Source organism: Peromyscus californicus, unplaced genomic scaffold, assembly GCF_007827085.1.
Source record: "Peromyscus californicus insignis strain IS unplaced genomic scaffold, ASM782708v3 Scaffold_7__1_contigs__length_154581171, whole genome shotgun sequence".
NCBI lineage: Eukaryota > Metazoa > Chordata > Mammalia > Rodentia > Cricetidae > Peromyscus > Peromyscus californicus.
This window is the reverse complement of record NW_026294595.1, coordinates 36,410,614-36,425,521: the sequence shown is the minus strand read 5'-3', so window position 1 is coordinate 36,425,521 and position 14,908 is coordinate 36,410,614. Positions and strand designations below refer to the sequence as shown.

The 14,908-nt window shown below is 43.5% G+C and overlaps 1 protein-coding gene across 15 annotated transcripts in view; it reads right to left on the bottom strand.

The window, feature by feature from the left end:
• The window catches only part of Pkp4 (plakophilin 4), a 229,904-nt gene extending 215,104 nt beyond the window's left edge, over positions 1-14,800 (bottom strand). For 13 of the 15 annotated variants that reach the window (XM_052723816.1, XM_052723818.1, XM_052723825.1 and 10 more), the window contains exon 1: positions 14,668-14,800. The gene's annotated coding sequence lies outside the window, so the exon portion shown is untranslated. Of the gene's footprint in view, positions 1-13,790; positions 13,904-14,667 lie in introns of those variants that run through there. The other 2 variants (XM_052723833.1, XM_052723817.1) reach the window with 2 other exon arrangements.
• Between the last annotated feature and the right edge of the window lie 108 nt (positions 14,801-14,908).

The following is a 14,908-nucleotide window of genomic DNA, read 5'->3' as shown; positions in this document are numbered from 1 at the left end:
TGGCCACGTCAAGGCTTCCAATCTGGCTTGTTTGAGTACAGGACCGTGTTTTCAATTTAAATAGCACATGAGGCCAGTGGCACCATACGGAATAGCACAGTTGGTAGCTTCAAAACACATATTTTTTCCTTTGTTAAAATTAAAATTTCAATAATAAATGTGTTTGTTTTATAATTTATAGCTTTAACTCTCTAAGATAGTACAGTATAAAAATAAAAGGTTAACTTAGAGAAGCAAACCCTACTTATATTGTAACTATCTGTTGTGGGGTCTTTAAAACACCTCAGCATACACCAAAGACTGGCACATAACAAGTACTTAGCAAATGCCAAGGATGAAGGTGAGCCTGTGGCTTTGCGCACATCTCAATCAGGTACTAACCTTGCCCTACAGACGTTATTTCTCCAGCCACCTCAACATGAAATGTGTCACTTGGGATGGAAAACGTAAAAGACAAGAACCAAGTCTTCCCCCAAAACACTTTCTACTTGAAGGGAACAGTGTGGGAGTCTGCCAGAGTCCAGGTCCAACCTGCTCCCACATTATGAAGGGCTCTTGAGTGGAGGAGAGAGGAATGAGGAAATATTAGGTAGAAAGAAAGACACAATAAGAAAGACAGAGACACAGGAAAGCTTAGGGAGGGCTCTGGGTCAATATCCAGCCGCTCTGTTTACTCAAAAGTGCTTTTTATAATACACCAAGGGGAGGGGCAAAAGACTCTTCCCCCTTGCAAGATCAGAGCACAAAGTACCGACAAATGTAGACCCTTCCAAACACCTGGTTAACACGCCCTGGCCAAATCATCCCATTATGCAGCCCTGCTGAGTAAAGCAAACTCAGACTTTCTGACCCTGAGTAAGGTCTCACTAGGAAGCCTCTGTGGGCCTCTACAAAACAGCTGAGAGAAGAGCTAACCAATAGAAACAAACGTAAAATATAACAACAAAAATTATCATGGAAGACTTATAATTAAAAGTCAGGGAATAAGGGAGAAAATTTTGCTAGAGATATGCTTCTGTGGGTAGAGGTGCTTGCACAAGCCTGATGACCTGAGTTCTACCCTCAGGCCAAAAACAGAAGAGGTGGGATTGGATTAAGGATTTGTGCACACTTGGAGGGGGGAGGATGGGAAACATTAAGTAGAAAGGAAGGTTCAAGATTGGAGTTATGAACCAGGCATGGTGGCACATAGCTTTAATCCCAGCACTAGGGAAGCAGAGGCAGGAGGATCGGTGTGAGTTCCAGGTCAGCCTGGTCTACATAGTGAGTTCCATGACAGCTAGAGCTACATAAAGACCCTGTCTCAAACAACAAGATTAGATTTTGACAATGAAGGGCCTTACATGGCATTCTAGAAGTCTGAACAGGAACCTTCAGGATCACCAAGGAAGAGATCCTGGAGCCTGAGGAAAGAGCAGTCTCCGAGGGGGTAAACAAAGTACTTAATTATTCGCTCACAGCAAGCATCTGGTGCTTACTCTATGTCAGGCATACTGTTAGGTGAGAGAATTACACTGATGCCCGTGACACAGCCCTAACCCAGCGAGGCTAACAGAGCAGCCAGGAAACGGCAAAGAAAACAAAGACAACACGATGTGACAGGCGCTCCTAACAGAGCTGGGCATGTGGTTGACAAGCACAGAAGGAAGACTCTCATCTGGAGCAGGGTGGAAGGGAAGGTTTCCTGTCGGCAAGAGGAGGGAAAAAGGTTACACTGAACAAATGTAGAAAAAGGAACTTTTCTAAAAAACAGCATTAAAGGATCATATTGTATAGCTACAATTTAGGATTGCTCATGGAGTCAATGTGTATCTTTTCAGATCTGATTTCAGAAGGTTGAAATATTAATAATGAACATTTTTAAATGAACAGAAGCAATATAGAACAAAGAATAAAACCAGCTAAGTAATATGTATGATGTTATTTTAAATTATGAAATAAACATGTTTGACCTCAAGGTAGAAAAGATATTTAAAAAAAAAACAAAACCTCATCAGACTAACATAACAACCATGAAGACTTTAGGTCAGAAATGACTTCAGCATTTTCCTCTAGCAGAAAATGTACACAATAGCCATGCAAAACAATGATGGGAGTGTGGGGGGCAATAGAAACAATGTTTTAGAAAATGTTTCAGGAAAAGGGAAGAGTCCCACCCAGCTTTAAAAGCTTGACAACGGAGGTCATTCCAAACACACATGAGGGTACCATCTTCATTTTACATCCACACGGGTCAGGCCCATTAGCCTGGAGCATGAAAATGTCTTCTGTAAGTGTGTGTGTGTGTGTGTGTGTGTGTGTGTGTGTGTGTGTGTGTGTGTGTGTGTACACGTTTTTGTGTGTATGTGGGTGTGCACATTTGTGCAAGCGTGTGGAGCCCAGGCAGGAACCTCCAGTGTCACTCTACAGACACTTTCCCCATTGCTTTTGAGACAGGGTCTCTTAGTAGCTTGGAGCTCACCGAAAAGGCTGAGCCCCCTTTTAGGTAGATTCTGAGGATCTACTCCAGGTCTTCATGCTGACGAGGCCATCGCCTTACCCATCGGGCCCTTCCTGCCCTCTCTATTTTATAAGAATATTATGCATCGTCACACATGCTACAATTCTGAAAGAGCGAAAATTAACAATTACATTAAAAAATATAATATTGTTATAGGAAATTAAATACAGCCGCTGTCTAAAATAACATACAATATAACAGAACTAACCAAACAATCATGAAACCAAGCAACTATGAATCCTACTTAAAATCACCTGATGACCTCTTGAAAAAATACGACAAATTCACAGGAAATAAGTTTACAAAACAATAGCAAGAGACATAATTTTATAGACAAGTTTGTTCCCAGAGCTATAAATCTAATTTTAAAAAAAAACTTTCATTTTAACTCATCAAAACATTAGAGCTAATATATATTAGGTCTCATATAATTGAGTATATAATTCTGGAGAGAAAACTTTAAAAATACATAATTTAATGAGATACTTGTATTTGTGGACTTCTTCTCAGATAAATATGAACTTGCTAGCACAACTTGCTAGCACATGGATAGACCATCAACAGGACTGGAGCCACAGCTCACGGGCAGAGTGCTTGCACAGCACACGAAGGCCCAGATGGAAAGGAAGAGGGCATCCTGTGAGATCATCTTTTAGTATCTATAACGCTTGGCTTATAATTGCTATAAATTAGAACCTGCAAGTGAACAGCTTAACAAGTTGCACATTCGTATCATGGAACACTGTTACACAGAATAGAATATTGCTGAATGAAGCAATCTGAATGAATCGCCAAAGAATTATGCTAAGTGGGAAAAAATCCAAAATTAAATGTCAATTGACCAGACTTATAACACTCTTAACATGACAAAAATGACAGAAGTCAAAGCTGCCAGGTACTGAGGAGGGGGCACAGGTGTGGGGCATACCTGCAAGAGAATAACACAAGAGGCTTTCTGGTGATGGGAATGTTTGGTGTCTTGACTGGGTCTATGTCAGCACTGGACTACAGTTTACCTATGCTAGGCACTGAGGGAACCCAGGTAAAGGCTGTACCAGACTTTTCTGTATTGTTTCTCATAAATACATGTAAATTCACAATGATCTCACAACTGAAATTTCAATTAAGGGTTGAGAAGATGGCTCAGTGAGTTTGAATGCCTAGAACCCAAAGGAAAATCAAAACAAAAACATGCTGTGGCAGGAGCCTTTGCAATCACGGTGCACCTCCGGGAAGACAGGAAATGGGCACAGCAGAATTCCCAGAAGCTCACGGGCCTGGCACGCACAGCTAAAAAGATGACAAAGAGCCCTCCTCTCAAACAAGGTGGAAGATGAGGACCAGCCAAAACCTGAGGGTGCCCTCTGACCTAAACACAAACACACACACACATACACACATACAAAAAAAAAGTTTTTTTCAATTTAATGAAAAGTATACTTGAGCTGGGTGGTGATGCATAATTGTTACCAGCATTGCAGAGGGTAGGGCAGGAGAATATCAAGTTCAAAGTTGGCCCGAGCTATGCATCAAGACCTTGTAACAATAAAAATAGGAGGAAGAGATGCCAGGTGATGGTGGTGTACACCTTTAATCCCAGCACTCAGGACCGAGAGGCAGGCGGATCTCTGAGTTCTAGGCCAGCCTGATCTACAAAGTGAGTTCCAGAACAGCCAGGACCAGAGAAACCCTGTCTTGAAAACCTAAAAAGGAGAAGGAGGAGGAAGAACTTATCCAAACTTTACTACAACAAATACCTGAGGAAAAGACAACAAGATGTATAAGAACATTTCTAATGACACTATTAAAGGTTTGGCTTGGTTTACTTTACCTACGTAGATTCTCATTCGATTTACATAATTTTAGTAGTGTCAATGATACTCTTGGGATTTAATAACATTTTTCCTTCTAAAAAACTCTGGACTTTACGTGCTTTTGTCTTTAATCCTATAGCTACGCATTCAAAAGGTATTGCAGGTTGAACATTCCTTATCTAAAGATCTGAAATCCCAAATCCTCCAAACTCTGAATCCTTTGAGCATGATGTTAGCACCCAAAAGTTCTAAGTTTAGAAAGCTGGAGAGATGGTACAACAGTTAAGAGAAGTCACTGCTCTTGTAGAGACTAGGGTTCATTTCCCAACACCCACACAGGGTGGGTCACAACCACTTCTAACTCCAGTCCAGGGGTCCATCTCCCTCTTCTGGACTCAAAAAGCACCTGCACATACTTAATACACATACACTCAGGCACACACATACAAATAAAATGAATAAATCTTCTTTTAAGTTCTAAGTTTCAAGACACACTGCACATGCATGTGAGATTGTCAAAGAATAAATTTAAAATATTCTTTTCTTTTATTTATTTATATTTATGTATGAATGCTCTGCATGTATACCTGCATGCAGAAGAGGGCATCTGATCCTAATATAGATAGATGGTTGTGAGTCACCATGTGGTTGCTGGGAACTAAACTCAGAACCTCTGGAAGAGCAACCAGTGCTCTTAACCTCTGAGCCATCTCTCCAGACCTAAAATATTCTTAATAATTGTTTAAGTTGCAGACTTTAGGCTGGGCAGTGGTGGTGCACACCTTTAATCCCAGCACTTGGGAGGCAGAGCCAGGAGAATCTCCATGAGTTTGAGGCCAGCCTGGTCTACAGAGCAAGATCCAGGACAGGCACCAAAACTACACAGAGAAACCCTGTCTCAAAAACCAAAACCAAAACCAAAACAAAACAAAACAAAAAAAGGTGCAGACTTTGGGACAATTTTTAGCTTGCATTTTCAGGTGTGGTGTTTACCTAGTAAAGTCTATTCAGATGTTACAAATTAAACAAACCACTCTGAAATCTAAACACTTCTGGTCCCAAGCATTTCCGTTACGATCACAACCTATACTAAGTCACAAGAGACAAGCTATCAAGTTTGCTCAATATCAAATTTCCAAAACCCAACCAAGCTGGCCCTAGCACCTGACAGGTGCCTACTGATGGTTTCAGAAAGGGCATTATATCTCCACAGTTATAATCCAAACACTTAGGATCACATGAAGATGAATCAATCTGTCTGAATTTTTCTAATTAATTCTGTTACCAGGGAATTTGACAAATGAATTCTTTATCTAATAAATGGCTAGAAAAGAAATTTTTGAAAGAGGAAAAAAAAATTAAGGTTTTCATTGAAGTATCATGCACTATAAACACAGTTTACCAAAGCAACATGAAAAGGAAGGGATTGTTGAAAAGTGTAGGTAAATAACATTTTATAACTCATTCCTTCATTCTTCATCCCGTAGGGCTCAAGATTAGTCACAGAAAGACCTGAATCCCTGCTGCGGAATAGTTCAGGGGGAAAGAACCATTTGCCCACGAACTGACATATAGCCGCCACTGGATGCCCCAGTAGGTGATCTACAGGCTTAATAAATGTATTGAAAATTGTTTTGTAAATTCTGAAGAATATTTTGGAAAACTGATACTTGACAATGTGTGATAGATTTCAGATTGACATTTTTATCTGCAAAGAGCTGAGCTGGACATTTCACAGCAAAGTTATTTTTCATCAGTCTCAAATTAATAGCCATCCTTGTAAAGTCCAGGTGGCATTTCTTTTCACCTACTGCTGTATTAAAACGGTCCCTTGCTGCTTATTCAGTCGATGACAATAACTAGGAATTTTCCATCAGTGTTTCATTCTAAGAGTCAAGGTGGATTCTATGAGACTATTTATCCCAGCAGACATCTTGAGAGACTTTAAATCATTCTCTTGTTTATGTGTAGCAATGGAAGAGACTATTACTAATAGTAAGTTCAGACTTATAAAGATTTATAAATTGCATACAAGATAAAAAAAAAACAAAAACCACACTAAATTGGGCTTTTTTTTTTTCCCCCAGAAAATAAGAACTTACTAAATGGCAAGTCTTGAGTCATCAATTACTCTGTGACAATTATGGTATTTTCACTATGGTTAATTATTTTATCGAAGCTATCGGGTAAATTGTTTCAAGAGATGCAATCAGATTCGTGATGGCAGCCTGTTCTAATGTCACTATTTTATTTGCAGGAAGGGGGTACCTTTGGGTTTGAAGACTTTTACAAAGAAAGTCAATGACAGTGGCCAACACATCGGACTCCCTAGATTTGGAAAATTTATCAAGTAATAAACATGTAACCAAGCAGAAGTAAAAGCTAAATTCTAGTCACTTTACAGTTCATCCTTAACACTGATCAAACAATCTCACATATCTGTTTATAAACCAAGACTTCTAGGTTTGTCTTTGGTTCATGTTTCATGTGTCTACCTTCCCTAACCAGGCCAAAAAATTGTGAAGGATTTCTCAGACAGCTGCACCCAGCCCATGACACTCCCTTCTGCTGCCTGCCACTCCTGGGGTCCAGCACAATCTCACATAGCACACAACTAACGGGTGTTGACCAAAATAAAAGGCAACACATCACTTCCGGCCAGAAGAACCTTTTTAATATGAGTTATCCAAATTGCAGTAACTACATCTCACATATGGTAGGGCTCCAACAAATATCTGAACCATCATGTATCCGCAGTCTCTTTCTAACATGAGTTATCCAATTGCAGTAACTACATCTCACAGATGGTAGGGCTCCAACAAATACCTGAACCATCAGGGATCCGCAGTCTCCTTGCTTGGCTCCCTGGTTGTACGCAGGGTTAGAAGTTACCTCTAACTCACCTTTGTCTCCTGGATGGTCAAGGGTCCAAGTGTCAGAAAACAAAGTTCTCTTCACTGCAAAAATTCTTCTTCACTTCCATTTTACATGAGTATTTATGTACCTCACACCAAAGGGCCTGCCCAAGTGTTTGCTTTGGTTATGACACTAAGCATTCATTTAGTAGTGCAGATATTCCTGTATATTCATTTTGCCCTTTGAAAATAACACATTAAGGGAAATGGCTAACTTCAGTGCTTTTAAGCTATTATCTTAAAAAATGTATATACATCAGTTCTTTAGCGCCCACCCCCAACCCACCACACCTTTGTGAAAGAGAGAAGGATATGGGATAAGCTCTCTCCATTAAGTGAATTTTTTCTTCTTACTGAAGAACCCAAAACTAAGTAAGGCCATCCAGTCGAAATCCACCTTAATTTCTGAATGTTGACATACCATAAGGATTAAGAGTCGAATTTAAAGAGTCCACCTTGTATGAAACAGGGAACAGTAAGTCCCTATGATCATGAAGCATTCACAGAAAATATCTTTTCAGAGGAACAATTGTGTGCCCTGACTGTCGAATTTCCTTGAGGGCTAATCAAACCATCTGAGCAAATAATAAGAGGGACTTCCTCATGCCAGCAAGATTAGTTCACTACCCTTTGTTCCCCTAAGCTTCTATTACATGTCTGGAAAATTCGGTCTTAAAGCTCCAGTGTGCCTGGGGGACTGGTGTTAACAAATGAGTCCTCAAGGGCAGGGCTGTGTGTGACAAAGTGTGCAGCATCCTAAGAGCTTGCTGCTCAGCTTCTGCTGGCTGCCACCTTGCTGAGCCTTCATATCCTCATGCAGTCTATACATCACCACTGCCACACAACACATGCAACCCTTGATCCATGTACTCTGAACATCTGTGTCACCAGGAGCTGAGAATTTCAGGTATACAACTGCAATTCTGTCCCTTTATCCCAAAGTATAAATTGTAATATAATAAATTCTTAAGACAGCACATTCTTGCTGAGGAAAAAAAAATGTAACCGAAAGAAAATGCTTAATGCTCTAAGAGCTGTGAAAATAAGTAACAGAAGTACTCAAGAGACCATTGTCCAACTCCCTACTTTTCATAAATAAGAAAACTAGTGCCCAGGGGAGTTAGTGACTAGCTCAGGGGACATACTTGCCTGGTAGCAGAGCCACAACCAGAACTCGGGTCTTTTGTTGGTTTGCATAAGCTATCTTTCAAATTTTTTTAGTAGTTTATTTTTCCCTTAATCTACTTTGTGTCTACAGTCATTTGTCTACAGCACTGAAGGCCAGTCAGTCATACAGTGGATGCTACAGAAGGTCTTAGAAAGAACGATGCAGGCATTTCAGTGCTGAGCCAGGCCTTGTACAGACTTCACAGGTATTAACATGTTTAATCTTCACGACCACCATGAGGTGGGTACGTAGAGCACTCCATTTTACAGATGACCAAAATCAGACGGAAAGATTAACCGTAGTGTCAGAACTGAATAGCTTCTGGCTGTTAACAATGATGCATCACTTGGTACTTTCATGAGCCTCACTCACTGTCAAGTCCTACAGTTAACCTTGAACTGAGCTGTGGGCTGTGGGTGAGACCTTGGAAACGTTTATGATTCACCCTCTCTCCTCAATTCTCTCAATACTAATGAAAAACAAAAAGCAAAATCGAACAAACAAAAGCCCCACAAAACTAGCACCAGCAAAAAGGGGAGACGGCCTAGCAAGCAAAGCCACCAGGCAGCCAACTACATTCAATGTCCAAACTTACACAGTAAAACAGAAGTGATTCCTTCAAGATGTCCCTTGATGTCCACACATGTGCCATGGCACAATTCTGTACTCTTATACCACTACACACACACACACACACACACACACACACACACACACACACACACACACACACACACACAATTTGTCATTAACATGAAGGAAATTCTAATTTCAAAGTGCCAGGCGGCTGGGCATAGTGGTCATGCTTTAATCTCAGCACTTGGGAGGCAGAGGCAGTCAGAAGTCTGTGAGTTCCAGGCCATTCTGGTCGACACAGTAAGTTTGAGAACAGCCAGAACTGCAGTGTGAGACCCTGTTAGGAGGGTGGGAAGCCAGGAAGAGCCGATGGGTGACTCATGTCTATAATCTCATTACTCTGAAGAGAGAGGACTGCCCTGAGCTTGAGACTAGCCTGAGCTATACAATGAGTTCCAGGCCAACCTAGGCTTCAGTGTAAGATCACAACTCAGAAAAATAGAAACCAAAAATTCTCAAAATGGAGCCCTAACTTTCTTGTTGTTAAGATCTGGGATTCGAAGGTGAACAAGATCTATGTGCATACTTAGGAAACTTGAAGTTTGGGTCATTGGTATCCAAGGAACACAGTGGCTCCCCAATGTGAGAGTTTGTCAAGGTGATCAAGTTCAGTGCCAGACCATCTCATTCTGCCTCCCAATTTATACCTCCCGAGTTTGGAATATAAGAAACAGTACATAATTGGTCAGATGCCCAGGTTCCATCCATCTAGTGTTTCAAAGTTTGTTAAGTGTACTGTTGAGTTTCGATAAAAAATTGCATTCCAAGTTCCAAGACCAGGACCTAAAAGCCTCCACTGTACTTGGATAGCCCAGGTGAACTACAACCACGTTTTTACACAACAGCATTTTATGACAAAACACTCACAACTCTAAATTCTATCCAGACACTAGGCACCACATCTACACTCTAGGTAAATGGACTGAGTCACTTAAAAGGGCTTCCCCTGCTCCATCCAGACAAATGTGACAGTGTTGGTAGCCCAGGGTTGTAGGGAGCCCAGATTAGAAAAAACAGGCTCACTAGCTAGGATATTAGCAGTCACTGAATTCATGTGTAATACAGAGGCTAACTGTGCTGGCTCGTCTTTTATGTCAACTTGACACAGAAACTAGAGTCATCTGAAAGGCGGGAACCTCAACTGAGAAAATGCTTCCATAAGATCTGCCTGTATGATACTTTCTTCATCAGCGACTGATGGTGGGGCAGGGCTGCCCATTGTGGGTGGTACCATCCCTGGGCTGGTGGTCCAGAGTTCTGTAAGAAAGCAGGCTGAGCAAGCCAGGGGAAGCAAGCCAGCAAGCAGCACACCACACCCCCCATGGCTCTGTACCAGCTCCTACCTCCATGTTCCTGCCATTTGAGTTCCTGTCCTGACTTCCTTCGATGATGAGTAGCAATATGGAAGTGTCAGCCAAAGCAAACCTTTCCTCCCCAACTTGCTTTTTGGTCATGGTGTTTCGTTGCAGCAACAGAAACCCTAAGACACTAACAGTAGAAATCACTCACACTGTGGCTGTCACAGAAAAGACTTACTGGCTCCTCTGCTCTCCCTCTACATACTCCATTGACATCTCCAAGCTCCGTGAGGGCTATCTGTACAGCATCTATCTATCCAACCAGGCACTATTCAGCACACCAAAAATGCTTCATATGATATGCCTAGGAGTTCTGAGACTTCCATATTTGACGCATTTTATACCATTAAAATTTTATAATCCAACCTGTATTGACAATTTATCATCATCCATGAATCATTATGAGTCACATAATAAACTATGTCATCAAGGCTATGAATAATAAAATGATCAGCAATGTGGCCAACATTTATTAGTATATCAGGTAAAAGGACATCTAAGCTATGAAAGGAAAGGAGGAAAGCAATTTAGTCAAAGGATATGTGAAGCAGTTCTATGTGTAACTGAGAAGTATCCTCTTGTCACACCCCTAATTCAGTCACTGTAACAGAGTCCCAAGAGATGAAGATAATTCCACTGAATTATTAAGTGGCAATGTGAGAAGCCCGTCAGTGCAGTGAGACCATCACGTCCATAAGCTGTAGGTCTTGGCATCTTCAGGCCTGATCCCCTTACTCGGATCCTCACTCCTGGCATAAGGATGACCAGCGGATGGCTAGCGCATCACTCCTTGCACCTACATGCAGCTTGATAGCCATGTGCCTTACAGTTTTACCTTTCTCTTATACAACTATCTGTGGTTAAAGTTTGGCCACAGAACCGTCACTTAATTCTCCAAACACATCCTTGTCCATGGGTGTTCTGTTTCAGAGCCATCTTCCCCTCAGTGCAGAAAGTGACTCTAGCTTATCTTCCATATGGAAGAAGGAATCATCCCAGAAAGCTGAAGGCAATTTTCCAAAGTGACGTACAACTCCATGGCTGTTTGTTCTAGAACAAGCCTACAACAAACTCTACATTTCATCAATTAAAAAAGAGAGTTGTTTTCCACTTTAGACTAAAGCAACGAGTCACTTCTCAAAATAAATTTAAAACATCAGAATACAGACCATTCTCAAAATATCTTGATTTTGAAAGGAGTCAGGTAAGGGTCACAGTGAGCCAGGTGGCTGGCATCATGCCAGCTATGAAAATCTATTTAAACAGATCTCTGGATAACAACACGGGGAAGGGGGGTTCTGTTTAAAAGATGACAACTAGATTTTTTAAAATCAGCTTAAGTAGTTTAATTTTTTTTATTTATTTTGCCAATTTGTACAGAGAAGAAATAAAATTGCAGTTATGATTTAATACAGACTTAATCTAAATACTCGAGGTTATATGATTACTCAGGTTTTTATTAGATTGAAATTGGTGGTGGGTTCTTTAAATTTAAATTATGTCAGATCCATTCATGGGATTATCTTGGTTTATGAAGCCTGTAAATGCAGCAACAATGTGTATGACTTTCTCTCTGGCTCAACAGCACCTGCTTCCTTTCTCCAGGCTTGCCATCATGTCCCTGCTACTCCACCTCCCTCCAAAAGCATCAGAGGAAAGAATCAGCACTATACTCAATCTCTCCCATTTCAGAGTCTTTCCTGTGGCATTTACATGCCAAATGCAGCACCTTCTCCTTATATAATAGAAGGCAAAGACTTTGGCCAAACAGTTTGATATTCCCAATGACTATAAATCATGAGCCCCCTCTTTTTAAGCCTTCCTAACAGGATGCATTTCCATTGAAAGCCTGCTTTTACCTGAAGCAGGTGAAACTTAACTGCTCAATCAATCATGCTCATATACACTCTGTATATTTGAACAAAATTTTCCATTTCTAATGCATCAGAGAAACTAAATACCCTTTTATATTTTGGGGAGCAAGAGCAGGGAATGGGCTTGGGGCCTCACGAATGCCAGCTGAGCTGCAGAATCTACCTCCCCCTTCTGCTTTAACTTTCTAATCTTGAAGTCAAATTAAACAAGCAAGAGTTAAACTGTTACAATGTACTGTTACATAATAAAAGTTTCCTGTAGGCATTTACAAACACTTCCCAAAATCCTCCACATTGTTACTGTATGCGAATTAAACCTCTAAATTAGAAGGTTCACTGATTACAGACATACCTGAAAAACAATGTAGCGACTAGAAGACACAACCTTTCATTTCATTTCCCGTGGGTCTTAACTAAAATGCCTGCAGACTTTTCAATGCCCTTGATGCATGCAAAGTAGGGGTTGCGAGACAGGAGATTGGTTGGACAATTGACTTCTTATTTTACTGAATCGGATACAAAATAACCAAGTGCAGAAGGTTTTATAGTACCTGCACCCTTCCAAGCAAACAGTATGGAATGAAGAGTACACAAGGTATGCTTAGAAACAGCCAGAAACACTTCCTCCAGACCTTGTTCTTGCTTTCACGTTGCCATTTGCCACAACTGTTTCCCAAGGTATCAGAAATGAAGATACTTTCACGCAATATACTCCATCTAAAAAGAGACGAATTCTACTTTCTAAAAAACAAAAACCTAACCCCGGTTCTGGGAAAGCATATGTCAAAATATTGTCTTTCTGTATTAACTGACCAAAAATGTATACTAGCCATTATCAATTTTATACATATTTACCAATCTTTAAAAGTTGTAGGATTGTGCTTTTTATTCAGTGAAACTCAGTGACAAAGAGAGAAACGGCCCTTTCCACTAATTACATCTTGAAATATACATGACTGTGATGTCCCCGGGTTACTTGCAGTGGTAACTTACACGCCCCGAATTTCACTGTACCAGACGGTTCTATCTGTCCCATCGCTGGCCAAACACTGCTGCTCTGTTTCTATTCATTATGTATTATACGAGGCCTAAACACAGCCCAGTATGACGAGGGGAAATATTCCAATCCTTATGACAGCAGTGATGCATTCAAGATTTCTCACAGTACAGTCCGGACCTGGAGCACTAAAAGGCGTTTTCTGATACAGCTAAAATATGCTGGCTGCAAGCTCGTCCGTCACTCAAGAACATTTGGCCCTCTGTTTCTGCGGGTATTCAGAAAACCCTAGGTTTTAAAAAAAAAAAAAATGCGCTATCCAAACCTTGCAAAACCAAACTTGCCAAGAGCCTTGTGCAACGATCAATAACCTTGGGCTACACTGACACCCAAATTCACGGTCCTGGAAACCAATGCAGCAAAAACCCAGAACCATAGACTGGAGCCCCAAGAAACTACGGCGCTTCCCTCTCCGCCGCCCTCTGCCGCAGGGAGAGAAGCGGAGGCAGGAGAAGGAAGGAGGCTCACCAGCTCTGAAGATGCTCCGTGACCTCTGGCTGCGCGGGGAAAGCAGGGCCGGGAAGGCGCTAGTGCGGCCGCGGCCCGTGCGGACTCTGTCCCTGGTGCATTCCTTGCATTCCAGCACAATCTGTCGCCAGCCTACGAGCTGGCAGCGCGCGTCGCCCGTTGGACACACACACACACCTGCCTATCGCGGCGCCCGGAGCAACCGCGGCGCCTCCGCTGCCTGCGCTTGCGGGGTGTCGCACTCAACCACCACACCGCCAAATCTCAGCCCCGCCGCTGGTCCCCTCGTTTCCCAAGGAGCAGGAGGGGACAGGGACCCCCGATCCTCCGATGGGTGCAGCAGCCACGCTCCAACTCCTGGCAACGCGAGGAGGCAGGGCGGTGCGGGAGGGCGGCCCGTAGCCTTGGGGCTGGGGCGCCCGCGAGGGAGGAGCGTGCGGTTTGCTGCCGCGAGCTGGGAACCCTGGACCCGCCGGGCGGTCGCCACGAGCACCAGTGCAGCTCCAAGGGCCGGAGCGACACGCGGGGCGGGCGTGGGAGGCAGCGGTAAGCGGTTGCTTCTGAGGAACGAGGGACGGAGCGACAGACGGCCAGCCCCCGGCGCGACGGCGCGCGGGAGCCGCGGGGCTCAAGTTGGGGAAGCGGTGGCGCGGTGCCGGGGGAGAAGCGGCCGCACCGACCGGTGCGGGGCAAAGTTGTGCGCCGCCGCGGGGGAGGGGAGAGGCGGGCGGGATGGCGGAGCACGCGGCGGGGACGGAGCCACCGGAGCCAGGGAGCCGCGGGGGGCGCCCGGCCGTCGCCAGGTCCCGGCTCGGCGCGCTCCGGGCAGCTCGTGCCCCGGAGCCCCGCGCCCTCCCCGCCAGCGCCGCGCACTTACTTTCCAGCTCAGGCGGAGGTCATCGTCGCTCCAGGAACCAGGGACATCCGCGCCGAAGGGTCGCCGCTGCGGCACCGGAGCAAACTGGCCGAAGTGCGGCAACCGCGCCGCTGCCCGCCCCTCCCTCCCCACCCGCCCCCTCCCCCGAAGAGGCTCTCCCACCACCCTGGTGGCGGCGGCAGCTCGCCTTTACCCCGTGCCCATAGTGCCGCCGCCGCCGCGGCCAGCGTCCACGCGCACC